Raw genomic sequence first — 8,810 nt, forward strand, 5'->3', positions numbered from 1 at the left:
TAGTGTTTTGACAACTGTTTGCTGTAAACAAATATCAGATGATGACAAATGTGACAGAAAATTAAGTAAAAAGGGTGATATTAAAAAAATGTATTTGAATGTAGGGTTTTGCTTTGGCATGTTCAGCATCTTAGATTCCTGTAAGCACCATATTTGCTTAATTTCTTTTTTAGATATATGACTTTCCCTTAATGTCCGTCTCACTGTTTTGCACCAGTGCAGTTTGGGAAGTTAAGAGTTGAGGGTGACATAATCAGAGTGTGAAACTGTTTTTTAACACCGGAAAAATATATAAGTGCTTACAGTGTCATAGTTTTAGCTCTTGACACACACTCTGTTTGCAAAAACAGCTACACTCTTCAAAGACACAGTCACCACGACAACTTGATCTGATCATGTTGAAAGTACGCATGTAAGCACTGATAAGTTTTATGCCAACTGGCCAAAGAGATATATAAAGTTGCATCCTGTTTTTGATGTTGGTGAACTTCAAACAAGATGGTTTATGTTGAGTTAAGGATCTGCAAGCTCAAATGATTGCAGGTGAACAGGTACGTATACTAGCCCACTGCTTTTGATATTTTTCTGAGCGTCGCCCATATGCCCAACTTTTTGACTAATATTGTGTTGGGCCATGAACATAGGGTTGTCCTGTGTGATCTGACATTGGAGGATGCTCCATCAGATTGAGATCTAAAGCGTTTGGAGGCTGGGTCAACACCTTGGGGTCATTTTTCAGAATCAGTCTGGAGCAGTTTTTGCAGTGTGACGGCATACTGCTGGTGGATGCTGTTGAGGTGTTTCTACTGACCCTCTCGGAACCGATGATGAAATATACATCAAGCAGACCCTCGCGGAAAGCATGGTTCAGATTTTAGTATTCCTTTTAGCCCCCCTTTTGCTGTAAAAACAATCTCAGGATGAATGGACTTCACAAGTTTGTGCAAAACTTGATAGCCTATGGCAGGGGTGTCAAAGATGCGGCCCACAGGTCAAAACCAGCCCTCCAAAGGGTCCAATCTGTGCCCACCGGAAGACTTTGCAAAGTGTAAAAATTACAGAGAACACATTAACTGCAGATTGTAAATTTGTGAAAGTATAAATTTAAAATAATTTCTACACCATGACAAGGTGTTTTGATCAAGTAAAACACTAGATCGCTCATTGCTCTGTTGTCATTTTGTGTCTTATTTTTGTAAAATGTTGTCTTGCTTTTGTTGGTTTGATCTGATTTTCGTGGTTTGTCTCATATTTTTGTCATTTTCTTTCTCGTTTTTGTCATTTTGTGTTTCCTTTTCGTCTCACTTGTGTTTTTTGTGTTATTGTTCTCATTTTTCATTTTGATCTGTTCGATGTTTTGCATTGTTTTTGTCACTTTGTCTTTTTTTCTCTTGCTTGTGTTGTTGGTCTACTTTTTTGTTTTGTTTCTCACTTTTGTCATTTTCAGTCTTGTGTCATTTTTGTCTTATTTTTGTCATTCGTCAATTTTTTTGTGTAATTTTTTTGTCTCTTTTTCTGTTTTGTTTTGTGTCGTTTGTCCCATTTTTTGTTGTTTTGTGTCTCATTTTTGTCATTTCGCGTCTGGTTTTCATAATATTTTGTCTTGTTTTTTTCTGACTTTTGTTATTTTGATCATAAAGTAAAATACTATATCATTCAGTTCTAGATCCCTGTGACTAAATGTGTTGTTCTTTTGTAGAAACACTGATGTGGAAGTTGTAACATGTAAATGATAAACTGAGGCATAATATTGCTATATTTGAGCGTATTTTTCTTAAGAAATTTCAGGTTGTTCATGATATTTTGTAAAACGATAATTCCTTAAATGTGCACATTTTCAGAATGTACTTCTTTTCACTAAAACAAAGGAAAAACTTGGAGTTGTTGTTATTGATAAGTTGTTATGCTCTGATTTTACTGATCTGGCCCACTTGAGATCGAATGTAACTGAATGTGGCCCCTGAACTAAAATGAGTTGGACAGCCCTGCCCTGCGGCATTCCAACATAATCTGATAGTGGTCCAAAGAGCTTATTGTCATGTTTGTCTTCCTCAGTCTTCAGGTGCCTCGATAAATGTTCAGTGAGGTTGAGCTCAGGTCGCTGTGTGGGCAGGTGCATGAGCATACCTTCGTCTTCAAGTGGCTCTTGCAAAACTTTGAGGTGTGTTTGACAGCATTGTCCTGCTGCAGCATGAATCTGTCTCCTCAGAGATGCAAGTCAGAAGGTGTAGCATGTTTGTGAGTAATGGAGTCTTGCTTCTGTTGGTCATGGTGGAGTTGCTTTTATGCTGGGAAAGTTAAAACACCATATTTTACTGTGGGTGTGATACCCTGCAGTTCCATTCTCTTTCCTGCTACACCACAAACTTGGATCCATCAGCAAATAGAACTGTGAAATACTGGTAGATCTTAGAGCATCTACCTTAGCCTATGGTCTTGGTCTCCTTTTTTTTTTAGATTTACTAGGTAAGAAAGATGTAAGAATCTTTTTTTAACTTTTCTTTTTTCTTTTGTTTTGTCTTGTGGTCTGTCTTTTTTTTTTTAAAGCAAATTCTGTATCTGTGCTGAGCCTGCTTTGGTTTCTGTCAGTAAACAAAGCTTGATTTTTTTTATCTTAAAGTGGGGTTCCGTTTGATTTGCCTGATGGTGTTTTTTCAATACAACTGATCCAGCTTCCTCAAACTGTTTCCGGTGCCAGGCACTACTTCCTCAGGAACCTTCAGTCCAGCCATTTCTTTACGACTGACAGAGATCCCCTTCACTTAGAATAGCAACCTGACTTCTGGTGCTTTCACTTGGTTTAGATTCGTGTTTCCAGCTGCCACAGTGCTGTTGAGTAATCGGTGTTCTGCTTTAACCATGAGGTGCAGCTATATGCGTAACAGGTGAACAATAGCCACAAGCTGATTCATTTGAATAAACCTGTGATAAGTAGACTGAGTCATTTAAATGCTTCTTCAACGGTAGAGATAAAAGTCAAGGAAATCTGACCTTTGGTACAGGATCAATGCAACAGATTTGCTTAAATTTGCTTGTTGACCTTAGAAATTGTGCAAAATCTGGAATATTTAGTCTCCCCTTGAATTTCATATCGGTGTGTGTTTTTAAAATCTCTGGTTATGTCCTGCTTTACATGAAAACGGGACAGATTTTTGATGTAGTCTCAGACTTTTCAATGCCCGTGTATGTTGTTTCTAGTGGTAATGGCCTTCTAATTGAAGCTGGATAATAAGCTTACCACAAATATTTATTAATGTCTTTCAAAAGCATATTTTCCTAAAAGTATTCATAGAAGCAGGACTGTGCATTGTTTTAAAAGGAATAGTTTTAGATGTTTTGGACAACACTGTAGCTCCTGTTTTTGTTTTTCCATCCAATCTATTGACACAAAGAGAACAGTGTTAATATATTCACAGAAAACTCTTAAGTCAGTATTTTCCTTTGTGTAAAGTGACTAAAGCCACATGGTTGATGTAGTTTTTATAATGTAATAGTTAGATTTCACCAGAAGATGGCAGTGCTGCTCATTTGGTAAACAGTAGAGAAGTCCAGAGTCTTCTTTCATTTTTTTTGTCTTTTTTTGTAGTATTTCAAGGAGCATTTCTTTTGTTCTGACATGAACATAAGAGCAACTTTGAAGAGTCTTACAGTGATTAACACAGTTGCTTTGTCACTGACTTTGATTAATAGTGAAATACATTTACCTCCAATGTCTGTCTAGTTAAAGCATTTTTTTTTCATAAAGATCACTTACATTATAGCTAGTTCAGATTGCATGAATACAAACATAATATAGTGAAAGGATAATCTGATAATAATTTAAAACATTGCCGTTTCTTTTCATCACTTGAATCGGCTTTTATTTCTTCACTAAATAACAGTAAAAGAAACAAAACACAAAAGCTATCTGTGTTTATTCACGGTCAGCAGCACCTTTGGACAACTAATGTTCATTTAATTACAAAGTGACTAAATAAATAATGGCTGTTTCACATAGATCTGGATTTCACAGAAGCAGAAATAATGTTTTAGAACTCATGCAGGGTTGGTTTCCAGTTTATTCTAACATGTTTTAACATAGAGCCATACTTGTGCTTGGCTTCCCTATTTGACTTTTAAGGTTATATAAATACTTTCATCTCGCTACAGTCGCTTTGATTTTGGTTTGCATTTTTTTTCTTTTTGTTCAGATAAATGATTGCATATCAAAAAGCTAATAAACCAGTTTACACACATTTTTGGGGGCAAAAAACACTGCTAAAACAACAACAAAACAGATTTCTACTAGACTGATTACATGTTTATTCAGAAATACGTGCAACAACCAAAACATTTTACGGCACTGACAGTCACTTCACGCTGTTCTTTCAGTCTTTCTTCACACTTGATTTAATTTACAAAAACACTGTGATGGTTGTTCACCAGTTAAAGGAGCAAAACAAACAAAAACACTGCGCTAATGTTTGTGCTTTCTTTACTTTGGACAGACACAAAGAAATGGATCAAATGATGAGGCGGTTGAAATGTTGCCATGATAAATAATTTCCATGAAATCAGGGTGCTAAAGTCATCACTTTTTATCTATATGGCTATATACATGTCACACCATATATGCTAAATCATTTAGCATGGCAGAGTTGAGCAAGTTTCTTGTCCTAACTCTTTAAAGGTGGATGTTCCTCTGCTCAAAGATGTTTAATTTGTAATGTAGAGAATGTAGAAGCTGTGTGAGGGGAGGAATCTGTTCTGAAAAGCTTAGCAAATTTATCTGGATGGTTCAAAATAATTTTAAAAAGAATCTTTGTACTAAATCATTAAAAAAGGCTTTAACATGACATTTGTTTAGCATTCTTCCATACATAAAAATTCTTCTGCACACATGCAGATGTCACATTTGTATTAATTAAGTGAAATTTCTGTTATTTAATCACATGCTTTAAAACATAATTAGGTCTTTGGAAACACTAACACTGAGTTTGCTTTAACTTCTAGCATGTATAAGATATAGTTGACAGCTTTATAGAGTTTGATAAATTTAAAACTCAAATATGATAGCCAACTTTCCTGCGTGAGGCAAAAAAAAAAAAAAAGAGCAACATTTCTCCAAGGGGAATCAGACATTTGGAAGATATATAGCTGAAGAAAAAATATAACTGCAAAAGGTTTAGAGGAGGATTATCAGTACAAACTATATGAGGATCACTAAACGAGCAGCAGCTTTATTCCTGTAAACTTATCACAGACCTTCTGACCAGAAAGCAGAGTTAACTGTAATACAAGAAAAACAAGACATGAATAAGCCTGTGGAGTTCTGGGTGTCTGTTTTATGGCATGATGAGACTAAACTGTAGCTGTGAGGCTCCATGAATCAGTGTTAGGTCTACTGTAAAAAGGTCATACCAACGCTTCAGCATGGTGGTGAGTTTGTCTTCTTGTAAGGGGGTTTTACTGCAGCGGGAACACCCCTGAGCAAAACATTATGCATGATACTGTGACGACAGACAGACAGACAGACAGACAGACAGACTTCTGCAATATCACAGCATTTATTTCTGTCCAGAGATGGATTCATTTTTCACCAAGATCTTATATTGATGATGGGAGAGTTGAACCGCTGTGCAAAGTCTTCTTCAGAACATCCCAAAGATTCTCAGTGGGGCTGAGGTCTGGACTCTGTGGAGGCCGATCCATGTGTGAAAATCATGTCTTATGCTCCCAGATACACTCATTCACAATGTGAACCCCATGAATCCTGGCATCGTCATCTTGGAACATATCCACGACGTCAGGGAAGATAAACTCCACTGATGGAAAGACCTGGTCATTCAGGATATTCAGGTAGTCAGCTGACCTCATTCTTTAGGAACATAACGTTGCTGAACCTGTCTGACCCCAGATTATAATCCTAACCCCCACAGGCTTGTAGGCACTAGCCATGATGAGTGCATCACTTCATCCACCTCTCTTCTTACCCTGATGCACCCATCACTTTGGAACAGGTTGAATCTGGATTCATCAGACCACATGACCGACCACATTTGTTCCTAGAAGATGATGGTTCTCCACCATCCTTCAGGTTTTAATAATGCGTTGGATGGTTCTTAACCTGATTTTAGTAGTTTCGGAAATCTCCTTAATTATTTTCTTTTCTTGATGCAGGCCAATAATTTGACCCTTCTGAGACAGATTAACATCCTTTCCATGACCACAAAATGTGTCTTCCAATATGATTGTTTAAGAAATGAGAAGCTCCTCACTGCATCAGCTAGAGTTCAATAAGATGTTGCAGATGAAAAGTATTCATCACTGCAGTAATTATCCAATGGAAGGCTCTTATCTATTTGCTTAGTGAAATCCAAGTTTTTTTGGCCGGGCAATGTAGATAGATAGATAGATGGATGGATGGATAGATAGATAGATAGATAGATAGATAGATAGATAGATAGATAGATAGATAGATAGATAGATAGATAGATAGATAGATAGATAGATAGATAGATAGATAGAAAGAAAGAAATTCAAGGTATCTTGTAGCTCACATGTGTTACATTCAAGAAAGTTCAAGATAAAGCAACTGAATGCATCAAAACATTCCATAGCATCATGCTCTAACCAACTGAGCCAACAAGCCAGAGATCTGAGAAAACACAAAGAATCAGCTCGTTTAAAAAAAAAAAAAAAAAGCATCAACTTACATTTGAAGAGAAAAACATTTACGTTGTACAATGGGGCCCCTTGGTGGTGACAAGGCCCCTACACACATATACGTATAGTCTGCATTTGCAAGAAACTGCTTTGAATAATTTTATCGGCCGCACAGGTACGTATACTGTATATACACCCAGAGGATGCTTTTGCAAATATATAGTTACTGAAATAATTATTTGTAAGACTTTGGAAATGATCCTTTGTTGAAATGTACCCTTTCAGTTTTTAGTGTTTCAATCTGACGACACATGTTGGGGAAACGTCCCTTCAGTTTCTGTTAGTAACAATGGAGGCACTTTATAATCCCTTTTACAATGTATAGTACCTTGTGTGGGGGATGCCAAGAAACCCTTCAGCAATCTTGCATATAATGACATTTATTTACACAAGTAGTGCAAGTCTTTAGTTTAATATTCTGATCTGACGTTGATTTTCACAGAATCAGGGGATGAGAGACTAATAGTTCCAATGAATTGAAGACTGAGTAATTGCGTATATTTAAAGTAGTTTGTGGAATTGAATCATAACCGGCGCTGGTCTTTCCACTTGTTCACCCACGCTTCCTTTAAACCTGCTAATTTTAGACTCAGGGGTTTTGATCAGGGGAAACCAAGTGTTCTATGTCTCTGTTGCTTGCTCTTGATCGTTGTTCTTGTCTGGATATTAATTGTGTAAGACTGTTGTAAAGAAAAAAGCTGCTTTTGGTCTAAAACGAAATTAGAATGTCTCAAAGTATAATAAGAGAATAAAAAAATATTATTTTGTGTGTGAAACTTCCTCTGTGTGCCACACATGACACACTTTGGGGACACACAGACTTAGGATGACGGCATAAAGGAACTGGAAATATTGTTAGATCGTATCAGCTGTATGTCTGTCAGGTCTCTCATGCATATCCCACATATGACAGGAAAACAGAGTGAAGTCAGAACCTGGGTTGCCCACGTGGAAACACTCAGCTCTGCACTGTAGAAACGGAGAGAAAAAGAAAGTATCCTGTTCTCTAATGACACACATGCACACCAGTTTTAATTTCTGGTTTCCTCAATTAGTAGCTCGTAAAAGAATCGAAAGTATGTGAGGCTAAGAGTGAAGGTGATTAACATCTTGACAGATTTTTTTGTTTCTTCATTTGAAAGCCAAGATAAGGATCTGCTTTTACCCTTAACACAGTTTCGTGTTCGTTTCTGTGTGACGTAACAGAGACTTACTGTCACTGAAAACACCTAGTTTAATCTGACATTTAGATACAAAAACATACACAAAAAGTACAATGAAAGGGGAGCCTTACAAAGTGACTCCTTTCCTAAATTTGTAAGCCAGGCAGAAGAAGTGAAGACACATTGTGAATTTCCAGTATGCTGAAGGGGAAAGGGGGGTCCCCTGCTGAATATCTGCTCATTCCCCCACCTCCTCATGTACTTTCAACCTTTTCCCTTTAACTACTACATCATCTGTCTGTGTTGTCTTTTTCATCTCTGACACGCTCAAAGGAGTGTGATGCACATGACAGAAAAAGAAAAAAGAAAAGGTAAATCCAGAGTCTGCAGCCAGCAAGTCGAGCGTTGTGCTGCTGTCATTGCTGGAGAAGGTCGGGTGAGGTGGTGGGGGGTAGTGAGAAAGGATGGGGCGGCACCTTCCTTCTCAGAAATCGAGCACTATGACTTGGTTACTGGGTTACCACAAGCAAACACTGCGGGCAGTCAGATTCTGGGCCAGTTCAGAGGTGGCATCTGAGATATGCAACGAGGATCATATGCAGGATCACAGTCATTTAGTGGAAGAAGGGTCTCTTTCAAAATCCCCATGGGTGACACTCCCATAACTGACAAACAGAAATCCAGTTCATTTCAGGACGCTGCACAGTCATAATGTTCAGCTATTGTACAGGTGGCTTCTTATGACAATAAAATGAAACTGGTTTGCCATTTCTTGACTTCCATGAAATGATAACAGACATAGAATCTATTAAAATTACATGAGAAGTCTCCTTCAAGTTTAAAATCCTGCCGAATATATGACTTTTCGTCTCCATGAGTTAAACATTTGTGGTTTTTAATGTTTTAGCTCCAGATTGTGAATCCAGGCAACCAACAATCAGA

The sequence above is a fragment of the Acanthochromis polyacanthus genome, chromosome 2, assembly GCF_021347895.1.
Source record: "Acanthochromis polyacanthus isolate Apoly-LR-REF ecotype Palm Island chromosome 2, KAUST_Apoly_ChrSc, whole genome shotgun sequence".
In the NCBI taxonomy this organism is placed as follows: Eukaryota; Metazoa; Chordata; class Actinopteri; family Pomacentridae; genus Acanthochromis; species Acanthochromis polyacanthus.